Below are 25,490 nucleotides of genomic sequence, written 5' to 3' on the forward strand. Positions count from 1 at the left end.
ATTATTTTTTTCTCATGTACCATCCGAGAGTATGAGTGTCCTTTACAATGTGTTACAGAGCCCAGTGGCAACATAAATTACACAGAATGCAGTTCATAATATTAATGTGCTAATATGAATTGCTTAGTAACCGAGAGAGCAATGAAAGTTTTCAGCTAGCAAATTTGAGTTGCAACTTTTTAAACTGACATTACTTGGCACCTGCCCTTAAGTTTTTTTTTGTCAACATGTCTGATGTATACTGTAGCAATAGTTTTGTCTGTTCAACAATTATTTTTCTTTGCTCTTTATTCAGGCTATTTTCATTTGTAAAATGAGTGCTCTAGTTTCCATGAGACATTTTGTTAAGATTGTGATGAAAATGTTCTGTGTTACTAAATTCTACGTGTGGGCCACCTGTCCTTACAGCATATTAAAATTCAGAAAGTACATGGTTTTGATTTAGATGTGGTGTTTAGATTCTTCATAAAACAAGTTGTGGCATTCCAGTTTTAGACAGATTTCTTTGTACCAACACTTGCATGATTGTTTCAGTATTTTTCACCTGTACAGGCCTGATTGATCATGAAAAACTATGCAAATATCTGATACAGGCATCTAGCCACAGATTCCTTACCTTTGAATTTCCCAGGCGTCAGACTGGATCTGGAAAACTTTTCCTCGAGCAACACCCTTGCGCACCAGTAGTTGACTTCGGCCGGCTCCTCTTGACGTCGTCTGCCAGCGCCAAAGTGACGTCTGCGTCACCTCTATAGGCGCCACCTTGGCGCGCTGACGTCCTTTCTTTTCTTTCCGTGCCAGCCAGTGCAGATTCGTGAAGATAGATACCCTCAGTCACTTTTTAGGATTGTAACTTTTTATTAGTTTCAGAAAAGGGAGTTGGGAACAACAGCTGTCGCCTACATCCATTGGACGGTGATGAATAAGCTGTAATATATTGGTTTAGCTTACATCAACCTGCATCTACATGCATAGGCCGGTGCAGTACACTTGCGGTCAGACAGAGATGGGGAAATAAAGGGGAGAAGGGAAGAAGGGAAGAAAGACATGTTTCAAACACATAGAAAACCATATACATGAAAAAAAATAAGTCGTGCTCAGGTTGCCTATATGCAGAATCACTCTTTTGTTTCCCTTGAGACAGCTGGGGGTGTGGGAGGCACAATCTGCAGTATGCGCAAATAAATTGAGCAGGTTAGTTGTTTAAATTCGCCTGAGAGGTGCGTAATACAGGGTCCCCATCGTTTCTCAAATTTGGGTAGTGTATGGTTAACCGTAGCTGTTCATTTCTCCATCCCTAGCAGGTCCCATAATTTATGGAGCCAGTCTGCATGAGTCGGAATCACATCTGTGCCCCATTTGGACAGCAAGACTTGCTTTGCAGCGCACAGAGCCAGTGTAATAGCTTTACCCTGTTCGGAGTGTAAGGGATACATTAGGCAACCCCAATAGGACTTAGCTCGGAAAGCGGGGTATTTCAGTATTAAACATTGTGTCAATATCAGTCAGGACTTCTGTCCAATACCTGTGAAGTTTGGGGCAATGCCATAGTAGGTGGGCAAGCGTATCTGAATGGGTGCAGTGTCTCCAGCATTCGTCTGACCTTCCCCTCTGCTACTGAGCCAAACGAGCTGGAGTATAGTACCAGTAGTGTGCTCATTTGAATAGGGTTTCCTTGCCTGCAGCACTCGTAGCGGAGTGCTCGCTCTATGCAGAATGTCTAGCCACTCCTTGTCCGAGAAACTGCGCTCGCACTGCCGTTCCCATCTCTTGCCAGCAGGAGTACTCAGCGGCGTAGGCAGGATGTTGAGAAAGGAGTACATATCAGACAAAAGGCGAGAGTCATCCTATTGGGTGAATAGATATCGCTCCAATGCCGTTGGCCTTCTGCTGACGTGAGGCCTAACCGTGGGCAAAGACACCCAGTACCGGACTGCTAGGTAATGCCAATGTTCCGAGTCTGGGAGCCCAAAGTCACGCTGGAGGTCCTTAAAAGTCAATAAGCCTTGCACATCAAACAGATCACCAGCTCGCTTGCATTGTGTTTCCTGCCAGGGTGCGAACACCTTCTCTGACCTCGCCGGAGGGAAGTCTGGATTCCCTATAATTGGCGTGAGTGGTGAAATATATGTGGAGAGGTGGTAGGAGGAGCACACTCTGTCCCAGACCCCAAAAGTTGCCCTAAATACCGGGGAAATATATATGCCAGGCGGCCGATATTTACGCTGTAACCACGGGATCTTCCAGATATGGATGCCGGCTACTGCCTGGTCCAGAAAGCACCAGTGTTTTTCAGTCATCAGACGCTGCCATTCAACTATGTATCGCAGCTGGGCTGCCTGATAATTTTTCTTCAGGTTTGGAATTCCCAGTCCCCCCTTGGCCAGCGGCAGATACGTGCGCTCCTTCGCCATCCGAGCCCGCTTACCCACCCATATGAAGGTCTCCAGCATGTCTTGTAAATTCCGCAAGATAGCAGGGAGTGGTGGCATCGGCATCACCTGCATTAAATAGAGAATGTTTGGTAATATGGTCATTTTCACGGCCGCAATGCAACCCACCCAAGATAGGGGACCCCCCAGCCAGGATTGAATAAGGGATTTCACAGCCAGCAGCAGAGCCTCGTAGTTAAGAGTAATCAAACCTTCTATTGTGGGGAGTATTTGAATGCCCAAGTATGGAATACCCTGTTGCGACCATTGAAAGGGGAATGTGGCTTCTAAGTAGGCTTGCTCCTCTCCGGGTATAGTGATGATGTTCAGAGCTTGTGTCTTAGCTGTATTCACCTTGAAGCTGGAAACTTCCCCAAACCGAGCCAATTCCTCTAGGAGGGGGGGTTATGGAGCCACGCGGATTAGTAATGGTCAGTAGGACATCATCTGCGTATAAGGCTATCTTGTGGGATTGGCCCCCTATCCATACACCCTCAATCTGCGGGTGGCGGCGGATGCACTCCGCCAGAGGCTCCAAGTAGAGCGCAAAAAGGAGGGGCGAAAGAGGGCAGCCCTGGCGCGTCCCCCTTGCTACCGAGAATATCGGCGATTTTGTGGGGGTTTTTTTGTCCTCATCAAGCAAAGTTTTAGGAGTCGGGGGCCCCTTTAAACACTCTGTTCCCAATGAGTCGGATCCTTACAGTGTTATATGAAAGATAAATCTAGCCTTGTCCACCAGGGCCCCTTTTTTTTCCTCTCCAGGCACAAGATTGTTGGATTGAGGGAGCTAGTCATGATGACTACTCAGTTCAAGGCCCAGCTTGAAATCGTTGTTGCCATTACCTTAATCATTGGGCATACTATTGTTCACTTGATTGTATCGTTCCCAAATATTCCAGAATTTAAACCTCTTACTCTTTTTCCCTTGTATATCTAATTTGTACACCCTTTGTATGGAAACCAGCCATTCATTATGTGTTGGTGGTATATCTTTCACCCATTTAATGCATATCTCTCTTCTGGCTAGCAGTATTAATAGAAAGAAGATATTTTCCTGATCTTTATTCATTGTGGGATAATTTATATTTTGTTGATTGATCCCAGCTGCTTCCAAACTTACCTCTATGGGTTGTTCCAGCATCTCAGATAGAGTCTTACCCATTTGTCTCCAGAATTCCTCCAGCTGTATGTAGTACCGGAACATGTGCAAATCATCTGCTCTTTCCTCCCCACATTTGGGGCACCGTTTTACCTTATTACTGTTGATCATAGGCAGGCTTTTTGGTGTCCAATATGATCTGTGTGCCGTGAACAGGTGATTTTTCTTCAGTGTAGCGGATTTTACCACGTGCCAACAGATTGCCATTGAGGTTTGCCAATATTGGAGCATGTCTAGCTCTGGCAAGGCTTTTCCCCAGATTTCAATCGGGGCTTTTTTATTCAGTTTCACCAGCTCTTATAAGGGCCCAGTACCAAAATGATATTTCCTTTATAAAGGGCTTTGTGCTCAACAGCTTTTGTTCAATATCGTCGTCCCCTTGTAGATTTTCCTTTATGTCTTTTATCCAACTATTGAGTTGGTAGTATTTGAATCTCGCTAGCGATCCCGGAGTCTTTTCCTTTAGGATCTCCCAATCTATGATTTTGTTATTTTCTATTAACTGTCCCCAGTTGTTTGTTTCCTTCTCTCAGGGGGGTCACTAGTCTATCTTTTAGACATTCAGGGGTACCTGGGAAGTCCCAGATTGGTGCATACTTGCTGTAATAAGGAATTTTTAGAATTGTTCTTATTCCATACCAGGTTTTTGCAGCTGATCTCAATGTCTTTAGTTTAATCTTTTTGAAATATTTGGGATGTCCAAATTTATAAAGAAAATGATTTCCGGCAGAATCGACTAAGGCTTTCATATATGCTGGCCATGATTCCCAGTTAACCAGAAGTCTCCTTATGTTTTTAAATTGAAAGGCTCTGCAATACTCGAGAATAGCCGGACTCGCAATTTCACCCTGCGCCTTATTTCTTCTTAGTTTTTTCCAGCCAATTCTTACCCCCTTGGCCGCCCAAATGAAACTGGATAACTCCCCTTGCAATTTTTTTATCTGCTCTGTCTTAAAATCCAGCGGGATAGAACTAAACAGGTATGTACATTTTGGTAATATGCTCATTTTAATTATGTTGGATTTCCCTAAAAAAGACAATTGTAAACCTGCCCAAGCCTTAAGAAGTTTCCTTGTGTCTTTATGAATTCTAACAAAATTCATGCTGGCTATCCCGTCTATATCTTTTATATATTCTATCCCTAGATATTTTATTTTTTCCCTCACTAATGGGTTTTCAGAGTTTGTATTCCACTCTAAGTTTTCAGATTTTGATTGGTTCACAAGATATCCTGAGACTTCCCCGAACTGATCTATAATCTCTTCTATCTTTGGGAGTGAAATATTTAAATCGCCAGTGAATATCATTAAGTCGTCCGCATATAGTGCTACGTTTTTTTCCCAGTCTTGATGTTTAAAAGGTAATATCCCCTCTTCCCTTCTTAGAAGGCACGCTAAAGGCTCTATGTAAAAATTAAAGAGTAGTGGGGAAAGGGGGCACCCTTGTCTTGTGCCTCTCTTTATCTTTATGGTGTCTGTAAGAGTGTCAGTAACCGGTACCTTGGCTGCTGGGTTTTTGTATATATTTGTAATTGCACTTTCAAAATTATCCCCAAGATTAAAGTTGGCTAGGGTGGCGTTCAAAAAAGGCCAGCTAACCCTATGGAACGCTTTTGCAGCGTCGAAAGTTATAATTGCCAATGGTGTGGATTTATGAGTTGCAACGTCTATAGCACCGATGAGCTCATGTGATTATTCATAGATTTGTCTGCCTTTGATGAACACTTTTTGATTTGGATGAATCAAGGACCCCGCCACTTCCCCTAGTCTTTTGGCCAGTATTTGTGTGTAGATCTTGTAGCCTGAATTTAAAAGTGAGATAGGTCTGTATGACTCACATTTGGCTTGGTCCTTCCCTGGTTTTAGTAAGATACTCACTATTGCGTCGTTCCATGAATCTGGAAGGTCATTTTTCCCTAGGAAGATATAATTTAAAAGATCTGTTAGGGGGGTCACTAGTATTTCTCTTAGGGTTAAGTATAATTTGTTTGGTAGCGCGTATGGACCTGCCGCCTTTGCTTTCTTTGGGCTTTTTATTGCATCTAAGACTCCTTCTCTGGAAATCTCCTGATTGAGGGTTATTCTTTGTTCAGGGGACGCCGCGGGAGTTGTTATCCTATCTAAACAACTTTGTATTTGCTCTTTAGTTCTAGATATTTCTTCCGTATATAGTTTATCAAAGAATTCTGTAAATTCTCGCCTGATCTCAATATCTTCTAAGCAACAGCCAAGTTGGCCTTCCTTCTGTAACTTCGTGACCCTATTACGTATTGATTCTGTTTTTGTCTTCCATGCCAGAATTCTCCCACAACCTTCTCCATACTCGTAATTCGGTAATTTACTGGCCTCCCATCTGTCTCTAACTATTGTTTCGGGAAAATCCGCTAATGCTACCCTTTTTTCTTTCTTTTTTTCCTCCATTACTACCTTTTCTTGGGCGGTTTTCACTTTCTTATGCTCTTCAGCCAGAGTTACAAGCTCTTTTTCAATTTGTTTGATGTAGGTCTTTTTCTCCTTGTTTTTATGCCCTGTAATGTTAATAATTCTCCCCCTGGTAAAGGCCTTGTATGCGTCCCAGGCTATTTGTTTTGTTGTGCCTTCTTTGTTCAGTTGAAAAAACAGTTCTGTCTCTTCTGCAAGATTGTCAGTACAAGATGTGTCTGCAAAGATAACTCTGTCCACTGTCCATCTCTGATTGCATAGGGAGGTTTTTAGGTTGAGGCTGAGTTGCACTGCTGAATGATCCGAGATATGTTCTGGTATATGCTCAACCTTCCTTGTGCAGTCAACCAGACTTCTGTCAATCAGAAAAAAATTAATTCTAGAGGCATTACCTAGCTTTTTGTTTTGAAGAGTAAATCTGCGATTTTTATTTCCTTTTTCTTTCCATACATCCCCAATCCCCAAGTCCTTGATGCACATCCCGACCCATTCTCTCATTTTTGGTAGATTAGGGTAATTTTTTGCAGGGTATCGATCCTCTTTGAGGTTTAGTATTATGTTAAAATCCCCACCCATTATTATCGGGGCTTGGGTTGTTATTAGAAGAGAGTATATTTTTTGAAGAGGCTCAGAGTCATCTACGTTAGGGCCATACTATCCCACTACTGTATAGAGAGTATTGTAGATCCTTGCTTTTACAATTGCCCATCTTCCTTTTTTGTATACTTCTGCTTTTTCAACGACTGCTTTCAAAGATTTTTTAAATAGAATTGCTATGCCCTTTACGTTACACTCCTGTTTTGTACATATACAGTGATCCACCCATCATTGATTTTTGCAAATCAACGCCCATTCGTCTTTTAGTAAATGTGTTTCCTGTAATATGATTATTTCACAATCAATATTATTTAAATATTCCAGGATCTTCAATCTCCGTTTTTTTATCCTTAGCCCGTTTGTGTTCCACGATAGGATGTTAACAGTCTTTTCTTTGACTTCCCTACCAGTGGCTAGCATATTCTTTAATCCCCTTTGTTTCTCTTAGGGGGGTCCTTTCTCCTCTTAGTTTTGCTTTTAGGACTTTTTTTTCCTTTTTTCCCCATTTTGCTCCCCACCCTGTGTTATGATTTTTTTCTTTTTCAAAGTTTTCTAATGTGCATTCTTTACAGTAGACCTCCCCCCTCCCTGGAGAAGCCTCCTTTTTAGGTCTCGCCTGGCGAATGCAGCACGATGCGCTGCTGTCCGCCAGCGACATCTATTGTTGCTGACTTGCCTCGGAAGTGGGACAGGAGATGGGCACGCGCAGGCTTTTGGCGGATTTGAGTTGGTGTACGCGCTTACAGCCACGCGGCGTGCACATCTCCTGTCCCCCTTCCCTCGCAAGCCAGCATGCAGTTTCAATTTCCTTTTTTTGTTTTTTTAAACTCGCCCTTTCGTTGTAGCGGCCCGCAACGGCGGGTCCGCTCAGGAAACAAACATTGACACTGTGCCTTGGTAGAATCCCCCACTCACCCGGTCTGCAGGGGAAATCCTCCTGAACGGCGGCGCTTCCGGAGCACTCCAGCTCCACTACTGCCAGCACGACGCGAGGCTCTCTCCTTAGGCATGGGAGCCCCGCTCAGCTTTCTGCCGCTCTTCACCCGGACCCCCTCCTGGGACCCGGGACTTCAGTTCCCGCACTTCCTTTCTGGCGCCGGGGCTCCCTCTTCACCACGGGAGCCCCGAAAGGGGACAGGCGCTGTCTGCACCGGCTGCACGTGCCGCCACTGGGCATGCGAAAGTTACTGGTACCGCGCATGCGTGGGCAGCCCTCGCCCTCCCGGCCCGTATGTGGAGCTGCTTTCTGTTTTGCTTGTTAGATTCGTTCGTGAAACGCCTTCACAGGATCCCTCAGATTCTCAGCGGATTGTTCTGTACATGTGGGCCCTGCCTCAGGCTGTGTGAATCCGGTTCATGTGCCGGAAACGATAATATAGTGTTTGTAACTGGTAGGGTGTGTAGGTGTGAGTGCACACGTCCGCCATAGGCTACTTGCTGTCCGGTTGCCTAGGGCTGACACTGTCCAGCTTTGACCGTTGCCCAGAGCCACAAGTCTGCTCAGCTGGCGTCCTCTTCATCGGAGGCTGTACGGAGTCGGACAGTCCGAGCTACATCCTATGCGTGACGTCCCCCGGAGCTACAAGCCTGTTGTTTCTATTGGCCGGATAGATGAGCTCACCAACGCCGCGGGACGGCTGGCCTGCTTAGAAAGGGCCGTAAGTGGTTCATCCAGGGGCTGCTGGCTTTTTAGTGAGAGCTGTGAAATGCTACTGCCTGCTCCTAAGCCCGAAGGTCCGGCGGCTTGCTGCCTTGCCTAATGAGATGTGTACGTTATGCGCAGAGGCATCCATGCTAGGGACTCATGGCCTGCTTAGCAAGGCCTGATAACTGGCGACTGTGTGCCGAGGTACAAGGCCGCTGGTCAATATTGCATTCTTTTGTAATCTATATGCATTTAAATAGCGCATTCGCGGACAGGTGGCACGCCACTAAATAGGGGAATGCTTTGTTGAAAGATGCTGTCTTACAATGTGGCCTGTGCTATATGGGTAGCATTGTGGTTATTTTGTTTGGTTGTTCATGGTAATGCTCGTGCCCTAACATAGTCTGCTCTGCTGAGGCTTGTACTGAAGCCAATAAGATTGAGCAACACAGCTCCTCTGCTGTAGTTTAGTGTTGTTTCTGGTTGGAAAGTTGTGGGTCCGTGCTTAATAAACAAGCATTTGCATTGCAATAGGTCTCGCATTTACGCAAGTTTAAGCTATTGGCATTGTAAATGACAATGGGTTTTATTTATATTTTAAAAACGAAAACAAAAATGAAAGGCATTGTTATTTGCAACGTCAATAGCTCAAATTCGCGTAAATGCGAGACCTGTTGCATTGCAAATGCTTGTTCTTCTTTTTTCTGGGCAGATTTCCACCCTTTTGAGCTCCTTGTCCTTCAACATGATTTAAAGATTGTTGCCATCTATCACCGTATAAGTCCAGCCTTATAACTTATGTCTTATATCTTAGGAGTGGTTCTTCCGTTTTGCTTTAATTCGTTCAATGAGGCCTTCAACTTCCTTCGGGTCTCTCATGTTAGGCATCTTATTGTCCCACATGATTTTCAAAGAAGCTGGAAAGTGCATTTGGACAGTAGCACCGAGCGATCTTAGTTGTGGCATATGCTGGCCCAGTTCCCATTGTCTGTCTTGGGTTGTTCTGGATATATCTGACCTGATTCTGCAAGACCAATCATCCTTAGAAAACGAGCCAGCTTTTAAACCTTCACCCAGGATTTTCTCTTTCAGGGTATATGTCTTGAAGTTGATCAAGATTTTTCTGGGGTTTTTCCTTGGTTTCCCTTTCCTAAAGGGGTATCGATGTATCCTTTGGATATCTTCTGCGAGGTTAACCGATTTGGTCCAGGGAATTTTCTCCTCCAGTAGCTGAATCGTGAATCCCTTTATACCTCCCCCTTCAATTCCTTCTGGCACGTTTAGGATTTTGAGGTTGTTCCTCCTAGCGTGATTCTCCAGGGATTCCATTCTTTCGCTAATCTCAATTTCTTTGGTTTTCAACCTGATTATTTCATCATGATTAGCCTCTGCCTTTTTGCTCAGTGTCTCTACTTCCCCCTCCACCTGCGTCACTCTGTCTATGAGCATGTTAATTTTTTGTTCAAGTGCCTCACAAGCTTCTTGTATCTTTGTTTGATTCCTTTCTGAGATCACAAAATTGCCTGTCATCTCCTTCATCATCTCTTCACGGATTTTTTCTTCATGGGGACTCCCGGAGGGTATTGGGTCTTGTCTAGTGTTCGGGATGGTAACTGCTCCACCCTCGGGGGCAGCCCCCTCTGGGGCTGTTCCTCCTGTTTCTGGCTCCTGTGTAGAGAGGACTTGGTATCTGTTGCTCTTCACTAGCTCCATGCTTCCTTCCTTGTTTTTCTCTGCCATTATTATGGCTTTTTGTTTTGTAACACCTATCAAAGGTGAAGGAGATGATTGGGAGGTCAATTCTGTGACGATGGTAATGCGTGTTACCTTCAGAATTTTTGGTCCGCTCATTCCTTGTTCTGGCTTATCGTCCTTCTCCTGGATCCTGAAATAGGATCTCAGAGAGGGAGTAATTTTTTGTATGTTACTCAGACTTGGGGCTTTTAGACTCGCATTGCTTGCTCTGGAAAGTGGGGCTTGTGGCTGCCCTGAGATATGTTTTTTTTTTTGTGGCTTCTTATCACTTTGGGCGTGGAATTCGCCAATGGTAAGTTTTTCTCTTTAGTATCTGGGTACGCCCTGGAATCGGCGCTCCCCTTAGAAAACAAATGCCTGCTCCTGATGCAGTACCCCCCTCCGTTTGATTCACTCTCCAAGCCTCTGCTAGTAGTAGGGGGGACTTTAGTGCCTTCCAGATTCCCTGCCTTTGACTGCCGGAGGGTCCTGAAAATACCCCTGCAGAAACTTTTTCCTTCTCCTTCCCTACTCCCACTACTTTTGGCTTCTAGCCAGAGCCAGAGCCCCTCTCACTTACCGGCTCACGCTGTCCTCCGGCCACCTGCTGTCCCGCGGTGATACGACCTACTTTCACCCCACCTGGATTGCCGGCAGCGTTGATAGAGGTGCTCCTCCTTTCTCCTTCCTCAGAGGCTTCTTCAGCTGCTGCCACCACTCTCCCCGGAAAGACACTCCGTAGGCGGCCCTCCTGCTGCTGCGGCGCGCCTTAATTGTTTCCGCCCACACTCCCACCGGGCGGCACAGCGCTGCCACGGGCTCCGCTTTCTCCACTCTGCTCTCTCCACTTCGCACCAGGTTCAGATGTCGGACCCCCTCAGGGGCTTCACAAAGGCTCGCAGAAGTCCCGATATTGCTCCGGGTGGCCCCCGCAGAGATACCGATGACCGGCTGACCAGGTGCGTTAATTTCCTTTTGGTTCTTGTTTTCCTCGTTTTCTTCTTCGTCGATGCCTCTTTATGCCTCAGAAATGCATCAGATTTTACCCGGTACACTTCATATTATCCCCTTATCCTGATGGCGAGAATTATCGGCGTAGATGGCCACATTTTGGCTGTTTGTTCTGACTCAGGGCACGGAGCTCCAGACCGAGCTCCTTAGTCTGCCTCCATCTCGGCGGCGATTGTGTGTTATTTACCCGCACCCGCGCTTTGGGATCCGCATAACTTGCCCCGACCCAACGTTGAAACTTGGATCCAAAGCCCACCGCTTGCAGTACCCCATAGAGGAAGGGCCAATGGATGCGATCGAAGGCCTTTTCGGCATCGATGGACAGAAATAATGTCGGGACCCACGACCTCTGGTCTTGTCCGGTAGATGAAAGAGCCGCTTAGTGTTGTTACTACATGTGCAACCTGGTATCAAGCCAGACTGGTCAGGCTCCATCAGGCCCGGCATATGCCTGCCAAGTCATCCCGCCAAGATCCCCATGAAGATTCAAAAGGGATATGGGGCGGTAGTAAGCGCAGAGCTGGGAGTCCTTCCCCGGCTTCGGCAACACCGTGATGACCGCCATGCGCATTGATTCTGACAATTCCCCGGATTCGCCAAAGGAGTTGTAAAGGCGTGTCAAGAGGGGAGCCAGAAGTGATGCGTACTGCTTGTAAAATGCAGCTATACACCGGTCTTGCCCCAGTGCTTTCTCTACCTGCAAGTGGCCTATTGCGTCCAGCACCTCCCGCTCTGTGATATCCTTTTCCAATTGGTCTGAATGGAAGGGCAGTAGTTTTGTGACTGAGGCCTGTTCGATGTACCGCGGGCAAGTGTCTATGTGAATGTCCCCAGCTGTATATAGCTGCACATAAAATTGCCCGAATGCGGCCGCTATATCTTTATCCCTTGTGAGGTGGTGTCCATTGCTACAGCAAGGCATACGCAGCCGCATCCATATCTATCGCCCTAAGTAGCTTCCGTGCTGCATTTAAGTGCAGTCGATTTTTAGAAGTGGGTACCCGTCGGTGTTCGTCTTCTAGCTCTTTCACGGTGGCATTAAGCCCGGCTCGCTTCGCGGCCCGGTCCCCATTAAGCCTCGCTGCTATCGCAATGTATGTCCCTCTAATGACTGCCTTAAGGGCTTCCCAAAGTGTGTGATCGCAGTGTCTGGTGTGCCGTTGAGGGAGATATACTCCGTTATAGCCTTCTCTACCTCCTTCGCCGCAGCATCATAAGTTAGCAGTTTACGGTTAAGGCGCCACGTTTTGCTAAGCTGGTGAGCAGCCAGGAGACGGATATCTAATTGAATCGGGGCATGGTCTGATATGGCCGCTGCTTCTATCGTGGCTCCAACCTCAGTCATTTTTTGACAGGCTTTTCTCAGCCTCTTGTTGATGACTTATAGCGTGTAGGTTTTTCCAAACATGGTCTGAATTCAGACCATGCGGTGCCTGTCATTGTGCCATGTTGGTGATGGATCCACACTTATCCTGCTTCTGGTGCCTGGAGCGCAACCATGACTCAGACGTGCTTCGACTGCCGGCCCATGGCTCCGAAAGGTTTGATGGGGCGGTCCCTAAAGCTGCTTGCAGCCTGGCACTCTGCACCACACCGTTCGCACCTGAGATCTCGTTTGTGGTTCCGATCAAGTGGAAGGTCCTGTCTCTCAAAGTTGTCAGGTCGTATGGTAAGAGGCATAAGAAACACAAAATGTCAAAGCGTGCTTGAACTCCCACTCACCCACCCCGTCCGTCGGCCGACTTAACAGAGGAGACTCGACACTCTAGGCCTCATTCTCTGGAACCTGCACCTGGGATGGCTCCGCGCTGCTCTGCCTTTCCAGGAGCCAGAACGCTTCCTGCCCAGCTTAAAGAATTTTATGACGCCACGTGCCTTATATAATGGCCACCTGACCTTTCCGGCACGCCTTGGGGCCCCAGAGGTTCAGAAGTGGCTCTACCGGCACCAGTGACCACCAGTGGATCTGGTGCTGGATCCAGTCGTGCCACTACAACCTTCCCTGGCCCCTGCTCTGAGACTCCTGGAGGCGCCTGCCCAAATCTTATTCCCAACAACCCAGGAGCCTGATCGGATTCCAGCACTGACAGCACCCTTGCATCCTAGGTCGGTTCCCCAGCCTTATTTGAAGGACTGGGAATGGAGGAATATTGGGAGGGGTCGCTAGACCCTTTGGAAGACCAGCCTGAGCAAGAAATAGACTGGTATGAATAATTGGGTGAGGCCAATGGACTGGATACCTCTCCAGATTCTGACCTGCTTACTCCCCTTACTGTGGCTACGGAGGAGGGCGCTTCATATGCTAAATGTGGTGAGAAGGGTAGCTGAGGTCTTGCACCTTCAGCTCCCTTCGGTGGAAGTCAAGATGAACATCTTGACAGAGTTCCTGCAGCCAGGTGTCTCCTCCTCAGAACCCCTCCTGCCTTCCAATGAGGCCTTGACTGATGTCCTTCTACAAACTTGGTTCAGTCCCAGCACTGGGGCTCCTGTGATTATGACAATCACCCACCACCATCGCCCAAAATTCCTCACCAATCAACCTACTGCTGAGAGCTTGGTGGTCCGAGCCTCTACCTTCCAAAGCATGTTCCCTTCTATACCCCTGGATTGGGTATCCAAGAGGCTTGATAGTTGGGGCAAGCAAATGTTTTTCCACCAGCCTTGCATTGCGGTCGGTGAACACTGCATGCCTTTTGGGCCATTACTCCCACTCCTTGTGGGAAATAGTTGCACAAGTACTGCCACAGGTCCCAGAGGAGGCTGGGCCATTCTCTCCCAAGCAGTATCAGATGGGAGAGAGGCGGCAAATTTCACCATTCATTGTGGGCTTCAAACGACCGACTTGCTGGGCAGAGCAATGCCATTGGTGGTGGCTGTTCGATGCCATGCCTGGCTGAGAACTTCTGACTTTTCTGGAGATGTCCAGGCTTTCCTCATGAGCATGCCCTTTTATGGCACCCGTCTGTTCAGAGATGAGGAAGACATGGCCATGAAGTGCTTTAAGGAGTCACGGGCTACGGCCAAGTTCTTGAGCCTCTTAGGGGCCACCCGTCCCCTGTCTGCTTTTTGCCTTTTTCGTGGCTGCAGAAGGGGATTTCAGCCCTGCCAGCTTATCCCAGCCGCGCAATTTCAGAAAGCTCTGCATGGCCGTGAATGCGGCTCCTTTGACCCCGTGGGTGGGTAGACAGAGGTCGGGACAGTCCACTCCTCCCCCTGCGGCCTCCAAACCTTTCTACTCCGGCCCTTCAAAATCATGGTCGGCCTGTTAGTGGCAAGATCAGCCATCATCTCCACCACTGGCAAAACATCACGTCGGACAGGTGGGTTCTTCAGATAGTCCAAAGGGGCTACTCCCTCCTCTTTGAGACTACTCCTCTCTCCATGCCTCCAACTTGTGACCGGCTGACGGAGGGCCACCTGAACTTGCTTCAAGGAGGAAGTCTGGACGCTCTTGGCCAAGAGAACCATAGAGAGGATTCCGGCACCAGAAGTGGCTTTGGTTGCTAATACGGCTACTTTCTGGTACCGAAAAAGGACAAGGGCCTTCATCCTGTTCTAGATCTACGAGCCCTCAACTACTTCCTCAAAAAGGAAAAGTTCAAGATGCTCACTTCGGCAGCTTATCTGCGCCAATCTGGGGCGCAGGCTTCCCCTATCTCGACGACTCGCTGTTGAAGGTGAGCTCGTCCCAAGCTGTACTCTTCCACCTACAGACTACGGCCAACCTCCTGCTTTCACTGGGGTTCACTATCAACGTGCAGAAGTCACACCTGACTCCCTCGCAGACTCTCCCTTTTATCGGAGCTGTTCTGGACACAGTGCAGTTTTGGTCCTATCCTCCCAAGCGTTTTAGCCCAGGGTATTCAGGCTATGATACCGATGTTTCAGCCTCTTTCCTGGATTTTGGTTAGACTGAGTCTGAGGCTGCTGGGCCTTATGGCCTCCTGAATCCTGCTAGTGACACATGCCGGATGGCATATGCGGGCACTGCAGTGGGACCTGAAGTTCCAGTGGGCACTGCATTAGGGGAATCTCTCCAACATGGTCCAGATCCCAGAGGTAGCTGCACAGGACCAGCAGTGGTGGCTGACCAACTGTGATTACGTCAGACGCAGACTCCTCTCTCTTCCCCAACCAGATCTCACAGTAGTGACAGCTGTTTAACTCCTGGGATGGAACGTCTATCTGGGAGAGGTGGAGATCAGAGGACTCCGGTCTCTGGCAGTATCCGGACTCTACATCATGCGTGCTTTGTTTGTAACTCTGCACAACGGCCTCCTCCGACTGCTTACCATCAAAACAGCCTTTTTAGTGCCAATAACTTCTGCCAGGACAGTGAGCGAATCGCAGGCTCTGCCATCCAAGCCTCCTTACCTGACCATCTTCCCTGAAAAGTGGGTGCTTTGCACTAGGGCCTCTTTCTTATGCCTCCTTACCCACCCACTGATCCTCCCCTCACTGTGGACAGATTTTTAGGGTCAGGTCTGATGCCTTTCAGGGCCCTAGTTGTTCTAAACACACCACTGTCAGTGCACTTCACGCTCAGCACTCCTAGTGTGGAATTCGTGAAAAGTAACTGATGTCAGTGCGCCGAGTTAGCGCCTGTATAGGTGACACGGACTGCACTTCCGGCACAGACTACATCACACAGAGCCAACCGATGCCACCTACTGGCGCTCAAGGGTATTGGCGGAGGAAAAGTCTTCCAGATCAAGCCTAATGCCTGGGAAATTCAAGGGTAAAGAATCTGTGGCTAGATTATGTTTCTACCAGATAAGGCGATACCGAAGGTAAGTAAGTTGTCCATTGTATTCCCGAATGACCGTACAGGTGTGCCTTGCCGTTTGATCCGTTTCAGTTAGACCGAGGTTTGGAGAAATTTCAGGCAAAGGGACGAAGATACTATTTTCAGTTATACCTCATGCATTCCCTGTCAGGAGATGGTGGTCAACCACCAAGCTTGGAAATTTGTGAGAAGAACGGAAATCGAGAATTTATTGTTTTGAAATATTTACTTTCATAGATGCCTACCTAGAAAGGCTCACACATTCAAGTAATGATTGACCGTTCACATTACTTGGCCTCACACTATGTTTCCACATACATTGCCAAATCCACTTACAACGCTAATTTCCCTTAAATGTAAGTTACTAAGTATATAGACCATTTGTGACGTTAGTTTTTTCTGATGGGCATTAGATGGAAAAACACTTATTTGACTGAATGATTATGCAAAATGGTGAATGTTATTGTCCACTGCACCATGGTCTCTTTTGCCAGCTACACACTAATGTTGCTGTTGCTGTGCACTTGCACACTGAAAGTCAAAATCTGATAGTTTAAGTGATACTTTTTTTTTTGTGATTGCATAGCGAGTATCCGACCCATTGGTTCCTGTGGTGTTCATGTTTTTTTTGCTAGTTCTATGCGTTGTTCATAGAACTTTCTTTTATACCTGTGCTTATATTCCATGTATTACCATCCATGTATTACCTGCATCAGAATGTTAGGGAAATGGCATAGAACACTCCAGTGTCAGTTGAAGTGATCATCCTGAGCCCTCAATACACTTGTACTTGTTCCTCTGGCTAATTCAATAAAGCAACAGAAATCATTTGAAGACTTCCGGCTTATGCTTTCCAGCGATCGTCTTTTACTACAGCAAGCTACCCATGAACCCACTTCAAATCTGGCGTCAAGTTTGGGACTTCATATTTTTTTCCTGCCTGTTATTTTCTGCAGTCAATTTGCGAGTGCTTCACAAGGTACTGTATTTTTTACTTATTTACTCTGAGGGCTCAGGCATTTCGTTTATTTATTGCCGGCAACTCTGATATTTGTGGACTCAACTTAGAGGGACTTCGTTTACCTTGTACACTCCAGCACTACTTACAGACTTTTATTGCTATGTCTGAGTGCTCCACCCTGTCTATCCAGCATAGCTGAGCAGCTTTTGGACATAATTTTGGGCATATTGTCACATTTATGGTCTCGGCTGTTCAACGTTTCCTCACCCATTCGAGCACGTTGAACGTTACTGTCGGAGGGATGGGCGGAAACAGAAGCGTGGAGGCCGTATGTGGTTGATAGTGAGACGTTTATTGTCAGAATCGTACAGATAAACAAGGTCGCAGAGCAAATAAGGTCTGGACGTCTAGAGTATGTTCTTTGATTTGTAGATGGTCTTCGGTTGCAGGACTTCTCGTCGCGCGCTGTCTCTCTCTCTCTCTCTCTCTCTCTCTCTCTCTCTCTCTCTCTCTCTCTCTCTCTCTCTTTCTCTCTTTCTCTCTTTCTCTCTCTCTCTCTTTCTCTCTTTCTCTTTCTCTCTCTCTCTCCTCCTCTCTCCTCCTCCTCTCTCCTTCCTCCTCTCTCCTCCTCCTCTCTCCTTCCTCCTCTCTCCTCCCCCAGTGGACCAGAAGGGGCTTCCCAGGAGGTTCTCTAAGCAGGCATCCCCTCGAGAGAGTAAAGAGGGACAATAATTATCCTTACAGTGTGGGTTTTTGTATTATTTCTACCACCACACCCCGGTGATAATGTGCTGGTTGTAGGGTGTTAGTAACAGAAGGCTGTGCTAAAAGCACAGTCCCTGTCTACAGGGTCCTTCTCTTACACTCCCTCTGTTTGGCCACGAAAGTGAGACTGTGCTAATAAAAAAAAAACGAAAGATCGAGGTGCACAACTAGTTGAATAAAAGTAGTCAAGGTCCGGAAAAACTGGGGTTATGGGAAAGGAATATGGGACACAGGTGACCTAATGTTCCCCCAAGGCTAGGGATACGTAACGGTGCCAAAGAGAAGGGAAAATATCTATAGAAAGTTGTGCGCTCAGAATTGCTGTGGTGTGGAATACACGGAGCACACGTTCTCTCCACTCGCCGCCACCACGAACCACTGGTGCCCCGACACGTACCGCCTCAAGCCGCAACTCTCCTGAGTTGCGGCGGCTCTTGCGTCTCCTCCGGGGTCCACCATTCGTCTGGGTCTTCTTCTGTGCTCCAGTCGGGTCTTGCCACTTCCCGGTAGTTGCTCGCTGTCTGTGCCGCTCGCTTCTCGGTGTTCTCCTCGGTGTTGTCTCCTCCGGTTCTCCTGGCGTCCTCTCCTCCTGTTCTCCTGATGTCCGCATCAGCCGCTGGATCCTCCTTTCCCTCTTCCGGGTTGTAGAGGAGAGCGACATTTGCATGTTACTGCAGCACCTTCCGCGCTGTCCCTATCATCGCCCACGTCATTTGGCCGCCCTGTCAGAGGTAAGCTGGGGTGTTGTGGCCGCCCCCTTTTCTCACAGTTACCGAGACAACCTGCCCTCGAGCTCCGTCTTGCTTTATTCGAAAGCTCACGCAGAGGCCCGTGTCCACTTCCATACCGACACGCACTGTCTCTCGCGCTTGAGCCAACGTTCAGCATTCATCTTGTCTGATACCCGGCGCGTATTTCGGCGCACGTCAGACTACAAGTGATAAATACAACACAATTTTTATTATTGTGTCACACCTATGTCCTGGCATCCACGCTCTTGCTACATTACCTCTGGTTCATCTGTTGCACTTCGGCTTTGGTTTCCGCCTTGCATTCAATAAAGGAATTTGTTTATTTAAAAGAACTCTTCCTGCTCCATTCAAGCTCTCTTGTTCAACCACAGCGCCCCTCAAGTATAATCACAGTACTGCACGTACTTTCACAGTAATTTCTTTGTCTCATCTAGTTTTAACATCAGCGATTAACACGCTGTTTCCACCTGTTGACACCTGCTCACAGTACTATATATCCTTTCACAAGTACTTTTCTCTGTTCCACCTGGCATTAACGTCAACGATTAAAACGCTATTTCTTCGTTCTGACGCTTGTTCTTTTCTTCTTACTGTGTTAAATTTTACTCCTAGCATCATGCAATCCGTCACGTTTCCTGCTCAATTTTTACAGGATCCTGGAGAACCTCCTCTTAAATGGCGCTTTTGGTACAGATCTTTTGAAGCATACCTAGGAGCCATTGATGGATTAAAGTTCAAACCTGAAAAAAACGCAGTGTGTTATATTACTATTTAGGTGTGGAGGGGCAGAACATGTTTGACCACTTACCCGTTTATTTAGGTCAAGACTTGGATGACCTTGACGAGTTTCAGCTAGCGGTAAAGAAGTTACCCATTTACTTTAAGGGAAAGGTCAATCTTGTAGTTCACCATCATAAATTCTTCACTCGCATTCAAGGTCCCAATGACTCGATTGATACCTACATAACCGCTTTGAAAGTTCTTGCTGGCTATTGCGATTTTGAACATTTCACTTCGCAATTAATTAGGGATCAACTAGTTTCCAGATGTTATTCTAAAAGATTCAGCAAAGACTGTTGGCCTGCAGGAATCCCTCATTAGATGAAGCCATTGACTTAGCAAAAAGCATCGAAACATCTGAAATTGATGCCAAGCAATTAGAAACTCAACCATCACCTTCTACCAATGTTGCCAATGTGTCTTCAAAAATTTCACACGCTTCTGACTCTTCTGTGAACAAATCTAGAGTTTACTCTTTTACCAATATTAGAGGTGGTAGAGGTGCAGCCGTTGGCCGTGGTAAAATACAATGCGGTGTGGTTCGAACTCTCATGTTTCTAATTTAAAAAAATTGTCCAGCTGCAGCACGAGAGTGTTGGAAATGTAAAAAGATTACCCACTTTGGCAATGTTTGTAGAGGAGGCAGACGCCATCCTATTCGGTATATTCAAGACAATGATGTGATAGTGAATAGGTGTTAGTAGAAAACAAACTTGAGGAATTAATGTTGGCTGTGGATTGTATAGATATCAACAATGTCCATTCGGATAAGATTGTCACTGACCCTTTAGTTCAGATTTTCGTTGACAATGTTAACATACCTCTTCTCATTGCAAGAATCACCATTATTTCCATCGATAAGTACAAACAGAACTGGGCACATAAAGTGTTGCTACCTCCAGATGTTATTACTACAGCGTTTGAAGGTAGCAAAATTGAATTAGCAGGGCATTTCAGTGGTAATATTACGTTCAAAACAAAAACCATTCATGGAAAAATGTACGTAGCCTACAAAGGCATTATTTTTCTAGGTTGGTGGCATCAAGCTGAATTCGGCATAATAATCAAACCCGGCCACAAACACCCTGTTTCTTTTACCAGTTCTGTGTCTGATCATATTTCCTGGAAAGAAAAATTTAAAGATGTGTTTTCTGATAGAGTTGGTTTTGATAAAAAATTGTACCCACACCATCAAAGTTAAGGAAGGTGTGTCTCCAGTAAAGCATAGATTGCGCAATGTTCCCCACAGTGTAAGGAGTGAATTATCTCAAATGTTAAACATTCAAGACAATGGTATCATAGAGAAAGTTGATGCCACACTTTGGCTTTCTCCTATTGTTCTTGCCAAGAAGAAGAATGGCGAGTTATGTTTATGTGTGGATTTACGCTCTATTAACATCGCAATTTGGGTGGAAAGTTTTCCTCTGCCTCGTATTGAGGATCTCATCACAGCAGTAGGCCAGTCCAAGTGGTTTTCTAAATTGGATTTACAGGCAGTTTACCATCAGGTGGAACTGGATGAATCATCCAGACATCTTACAGTGTTTGTTACACCTGATGGTACATTCTAGTTCTGTAGAATGCCATTTGGACTGGCGTCTGCTGCGTTCGTATTTCAAAAAGTGATGTGCAACATGTTTAATGGTATACCCAATGTGGTTCTGTTTCAAGACGACATTTTAGTTCATACCATATCAAAAGAGAAACACAACGAAGTACTTGAACAAGTCCTTTGTATCTTACAAAACAATCAAGTCACTGTCAGGGAGGCCGGGGCGTGGCTTAGCCGGCTGCAAGATGGCCGCACCCTGAGTGGGCTCTGCCGGCCAAGCCGATAATCTGCCAGTAATCCTGCACACAATCCCTTCGCTGCCACTCGACACCACGCCATCTTGACCTACCTTTCCTCGGGACACAGCCTGACCCAATGTTCGCCGTCCTACGCCGCTGCTGTGCTGAGTTCTACGGCAGGGCCTGGGCCTTGGATCTGGGCCCTCCTGCTGGCGTGGCCTGGCCTTCCTGGTGCCTCTCTTTGGCGGCCTCCTATGACCGAACCATCGCCCCAGGCCCTGCCTCCAACTCTCTGCCATCGGAGCCGGTGAGTGCTGCAGCTACGGGGGTGTCTTGTGGTGGGATCGGGCCTTCTCACCACGCGAGTGCCATTTTCCTGCTCCTGGAGCTTGTAGCGATGGCCTACCCCCACCGGGCCTGGTGACGCGCTCCCCTCAACTCCTCGCTACTTGTTGCCCTCCTCAGGTGCGGCCCCCTGGCTCCCTGCAGTGCCTCCCTGTTGCGACTGGGGTCTTTTCAGCTGCCCTCCACTTCCAGCCTGTCGGCCACCCACCTGCCCCCACCACCTGGCGGTCAGCGTTCACGGCCACCGCCTGCCACTTCTACTCCTAGACTCGGGGCGACCACTGGGGGCATGTCTGCTGCTTGCCTCCCGTTGATCCCGGTGAGTGCCGCTGCTGTGAGGGCTTTTGTGGCGGGGTTGGGGTCGTGTCTGCCGTACCGCAGGGCCTAGTCTACCTCCATTGCTGCTGGGGCTCCACAGTGATACCTCCCTCCGTTGGCATCGCTGTACTGGCACTGCTGGGGGCTGTGCGCCCCCCGTGTCTCTCCGCTGCCACGCCCCACGGTTCCGCCATCTTCTGCGGCGCCTGCGGCCGGAGCCTGCACCACAGCGACCACTCCTCACCAGGCGGCCTCCAGCTTAGCGGATCCCCTGCACCACCTCTCCACTCTCCTCCCTGGTGCTCCGTCATCTCGATGTCGGCCTGCTCTGCTGACCGCGCCTGGGCCTCCGTCGCCTCCGCTGCACCATCTACTTCCTGCTTCCCTGGACATCTCCTGCCTGGACTACGTGGCAGGTGCTTGGCCGGCGCCGTGCCCCTCTGGGCCACTTCAGCCTCCCTTCTGCGTGGACTTGCTGGGCCCTGCCTGCCATCCGGCCCCTGAATACTTTTGGTGGGTGGTTCTCTCGTGGGGGCGCCTGCGACTGGGCTGGGTGTGCGATAGCCGTTCCGCTGGGCCTGGGCCTATCCCTCGCACAACAGAGGCTTTTCGCCCCTGCCTCCATTCATAGGCCCTGCGACGAGGGCAGCGCGTCCTCCGCGTTTCCTCGCTGCCTTTGGCCCCCACGGCCTTAATCCTCTCATCTGCTGCCACTCCGGGCCTGGCACTGGCGTGCCCGGGATCAACTCCACTCATTGCCGGCCCAGAGGCCCTACCACGTCACCAGCCTTGCCACTCCTCTGCGGGACCTGAGGGCCTGACAGACGCCTGATACAGCCTGTCATCGTGAGGGGTGACACCAACGGCTCTCATCACACTCCTCCTCTGGCCTGGTCCCCGCCTGCTCCCTGAGTGCCTGTACTCTTGCCTCTATGCCCTGACCGCCCATCTTGCCTACTCTCACCGCGACGCATTTTGCACATCTCAGGGCGCTGCAACCTTGACCCCTCACTGCAGCCTCACTCCTGCTGCTCGGCGGCTTCCCTCACCTGCTTCCGTCCGGCCATGGCGAAGACCGACCCCAAACAACCAAAGATCGCGTTCGAAAAGCGCCGGCAAACGCGCCAGGATGGTGCGGTCACGGATGGGGACGACCCTGCCGGCCAAACGGAGATGGCCCCAACACGGGAGAACGATCTTAAGTCCATCATGTTGGACGTCAAGCCCACAGTCACGGGCATAGCGGCCCAGCTCGACCAGTTGTCGACCCGTCTTGACACGGTCAAGGCCCGTGTTGACTCGCACGACGCTCGCCTGCTGCATGTGGAAACGAGGGTCTCTGATGCTGAAGACGCCGCCACTCCGGATCGCCAAAAGCTACTACAGATAGATGAGATACTTGAGCTGATGCGGAACAAAAACGAGGATTTGGAGGCGCGCTCCCGCAGGAGCAACCTTAGCATCACGGGGGTGCCCGACTCTACCAATATCTCAAAAACTTTCAGTCTTCATCGTCGAGCGGGCCCATCGCTCCCTCGTCCCGGCACTGGCCTGCCGGCTCGCCCAATCATTGCCAAAATCCTGAACTTCAGTAACTGCAACGCCATTCTTCGAGCGGCATGGGAGAGAGGCGAGATTCGTCATCAGGGCAACTCCTTGTCCTTCTACCCCGATTACACTATGGCAGTGCAGGCTGCTTGCCGTGAGTTCCTCCCGGCGAAACGGATCCTTCAAAAGCATGAAGTATCTTATTCCTTGGCATATCCCGCTAAACACAGGTCAGGCAAGGCTCCAAGATGCTCGTCTTCCCAGATCCCAAGGACGTTTCGGCTTTCGCGAAAAAACTGGACATCGATCTTCTCCTGCTAACTCTCAAGCCACCGCCAACGGCAACTTAAGCGATAATGACTGAACTGCAGTGAACTCTTGACGTTACCTGTTTCGATTTGGCCACCTTTGTATTTCTTCCTTCGCAGGGCACTCCACACCACAATTATGCTTCGGGCTCGGTGCCCCTGATTCCCTGGTGTCATTTTTTCTGTTGTCTGTCACTACTCATGGCTTGGCCACCCTGCCTATTTGGCAGGGGTGTATGCTGAGCGACGCCATGCCGCCACGGGATGATTCCCTCCTTGGACATAGACTTTCCCCTTCCCAGTTGTGGGTCCCCGGGGTGGGTTTGGGTGGTATCTCAGCCTGATTGGGGGGTTGGTGTGGGTGGTGGGGACGGGGATTTTCGGGGTTTGTCGCCTCCCTCTGAGGCCTTATTGTTTGTTCTGATGTATGCTTTTCTTTTTGGTCCTTTCATGATACGTCATGTCAACCGTATAGGTCGTTCTATTTGCACTTCTCTCTTTCACTACATCGTGTCCTCATTGCACATCTGGGGCCATTTGCCTTACTTGGGGGGTCTGTATTTTTGGGACTGTCTCCTCCTTACGAGGCTTTTGTTGCGAGTTTGACTTTGTGGATTTACTGCACTTCCAATGTTATTGCACAGTGCTTCTTGCTATGCTCCTTATGGCATCTCTCCATCCGACTGCACGAGGTTTCACCCCCAATATCAGCCTCCCTCGACACTTAACTTCCTTGTCAAGGCACCATGACAGACACCACGCTTTGGACCTGGAACGTCAGCGGTCTTAACGACTACCGCAAGGCACGCATGGTTCACGCCCACCTCACCCAGCATAGAGTCGACATTTGTTTTTTTACAAGAGACCCACCTGCTATCCGCGTCCTCCTCCAGACTCCTTTCTAGGCATTGGGGCGAAATACACTCCTCCTTCTACTCTAACTACTCTCGGGGGTGTCTATCCTGCTGCGCAGAGGGCTTCCGTGGCGGACTTCCCAGGTAGTCATCGACCCCGGGCGGTGCTTTGTGGTCCTTCACGGTACCCTTCAGGCCCAACCATTAACATTGGCGGCGCTATATTGTTCTAATAATGACGACACAGACTTCTTTACGCAAGTTTGGCACCACATCTCGTCCCTGTGCCCCGCTGCGCTCCTCTGGGGGGGCCGACTTTAATTTAACGCTGTCCACCTTGCTAGATCGCTCCGGTCCTCACGCTCCCCACCCGCACGCAGCTTCACTATTGAGCTCCATTCTCACTGATAACTCCCTATATGACGCGTGGCTTCACACACACCCCGCGGCACGCGGGGGCACTTGCATAACTGGCTCCCGCGGCTGTTGGTCTCGCTTGGACCTCTGGATTACCACTCCGGATACCCTTGCTTGGCTCACCTCTGTTTAGCACATGGCGCGCACCCTTTAAGATCACGCTCCTGTCCGCCTCTGTCTGCGCCTCCCTCACTCCCCATGCCACACGTTCTCTTGGCAGCTTCCTCCTAACGCGCTATGCGACTCGGTCTTCTGTGACGAGATACAAACCACGATCACAAATTATTTTTAGCTTAACGAAGGCACTGTCGACTCCCCCTCCACGCTTTGGGAGGGATTCAAGGCCGGTATCCGTGGAGAATGTATCTCCAAGCAGTCCGGTGTCCTACACTCTATTTGCGGTACTCGATAAATTAGAAATGGAGATTAAGGTTCTGGACTCATCCCATTCCCAGGACCCGAACCCTGATATGCTGGCTCAGATCCAGGGGAAGCTCAACAACTTCGCTGACGAGGCCAACAGAGAGCTTGCGTTTCTTGGCAGGGAGCCGCGGGCATGCCGCTTTGGTGTGGGCGACCGCCCTGGAAAGACCCTTGCCAACCTCCTCCGCCCACCTCACGCTGCGTCCTACATAACCGCCCTCCAGGATGGAGGCCCTGACAGGACCACCTTCCCTGAGGAAATCAAAGCGCGATTCACTGCATTTTACGCACAACTTTACACGGTCGGGACTGCGCCCGCGTGAGGTTCTCGATCAATATTTTGATACCCTTCAGCTTCTTTGGCTTGGCAACCCTCACCGGGAATTTCTTGATGGGCCCTTCTCCAAAGATGAAATCCTTGCT

At 48.8% G+C, this 25,490-nt stretch overlaps 1 protein-coding gene across 3 annotated transcripts in view; it reads left to right on the top strand.

Annotated features, from left to right (window-relative positions):
- Positions 1–25,490, top strand: part of PRKDC (protein kinase, DNA-activated, catalytic subunit) — a 2,754,228-nt gene that overhangs the window by 1,939,956 nt on the left and 788,782 nt on the right. The window lies entirely within an intron of this gene.

The sequence above is a fragment of the Triturus cristatus genome, chromosome 5_1, assembly GCF_964204655.1.
Source record: "Triturus cristatus chromosome 5_1, aTriCri1.1, whole genome shotgun sequence".
NCBI lineage: Eukaryota > Metazoa > Chordata > Amphibia > Caudata > Salamandridae > Triturus > Triturus cristatus.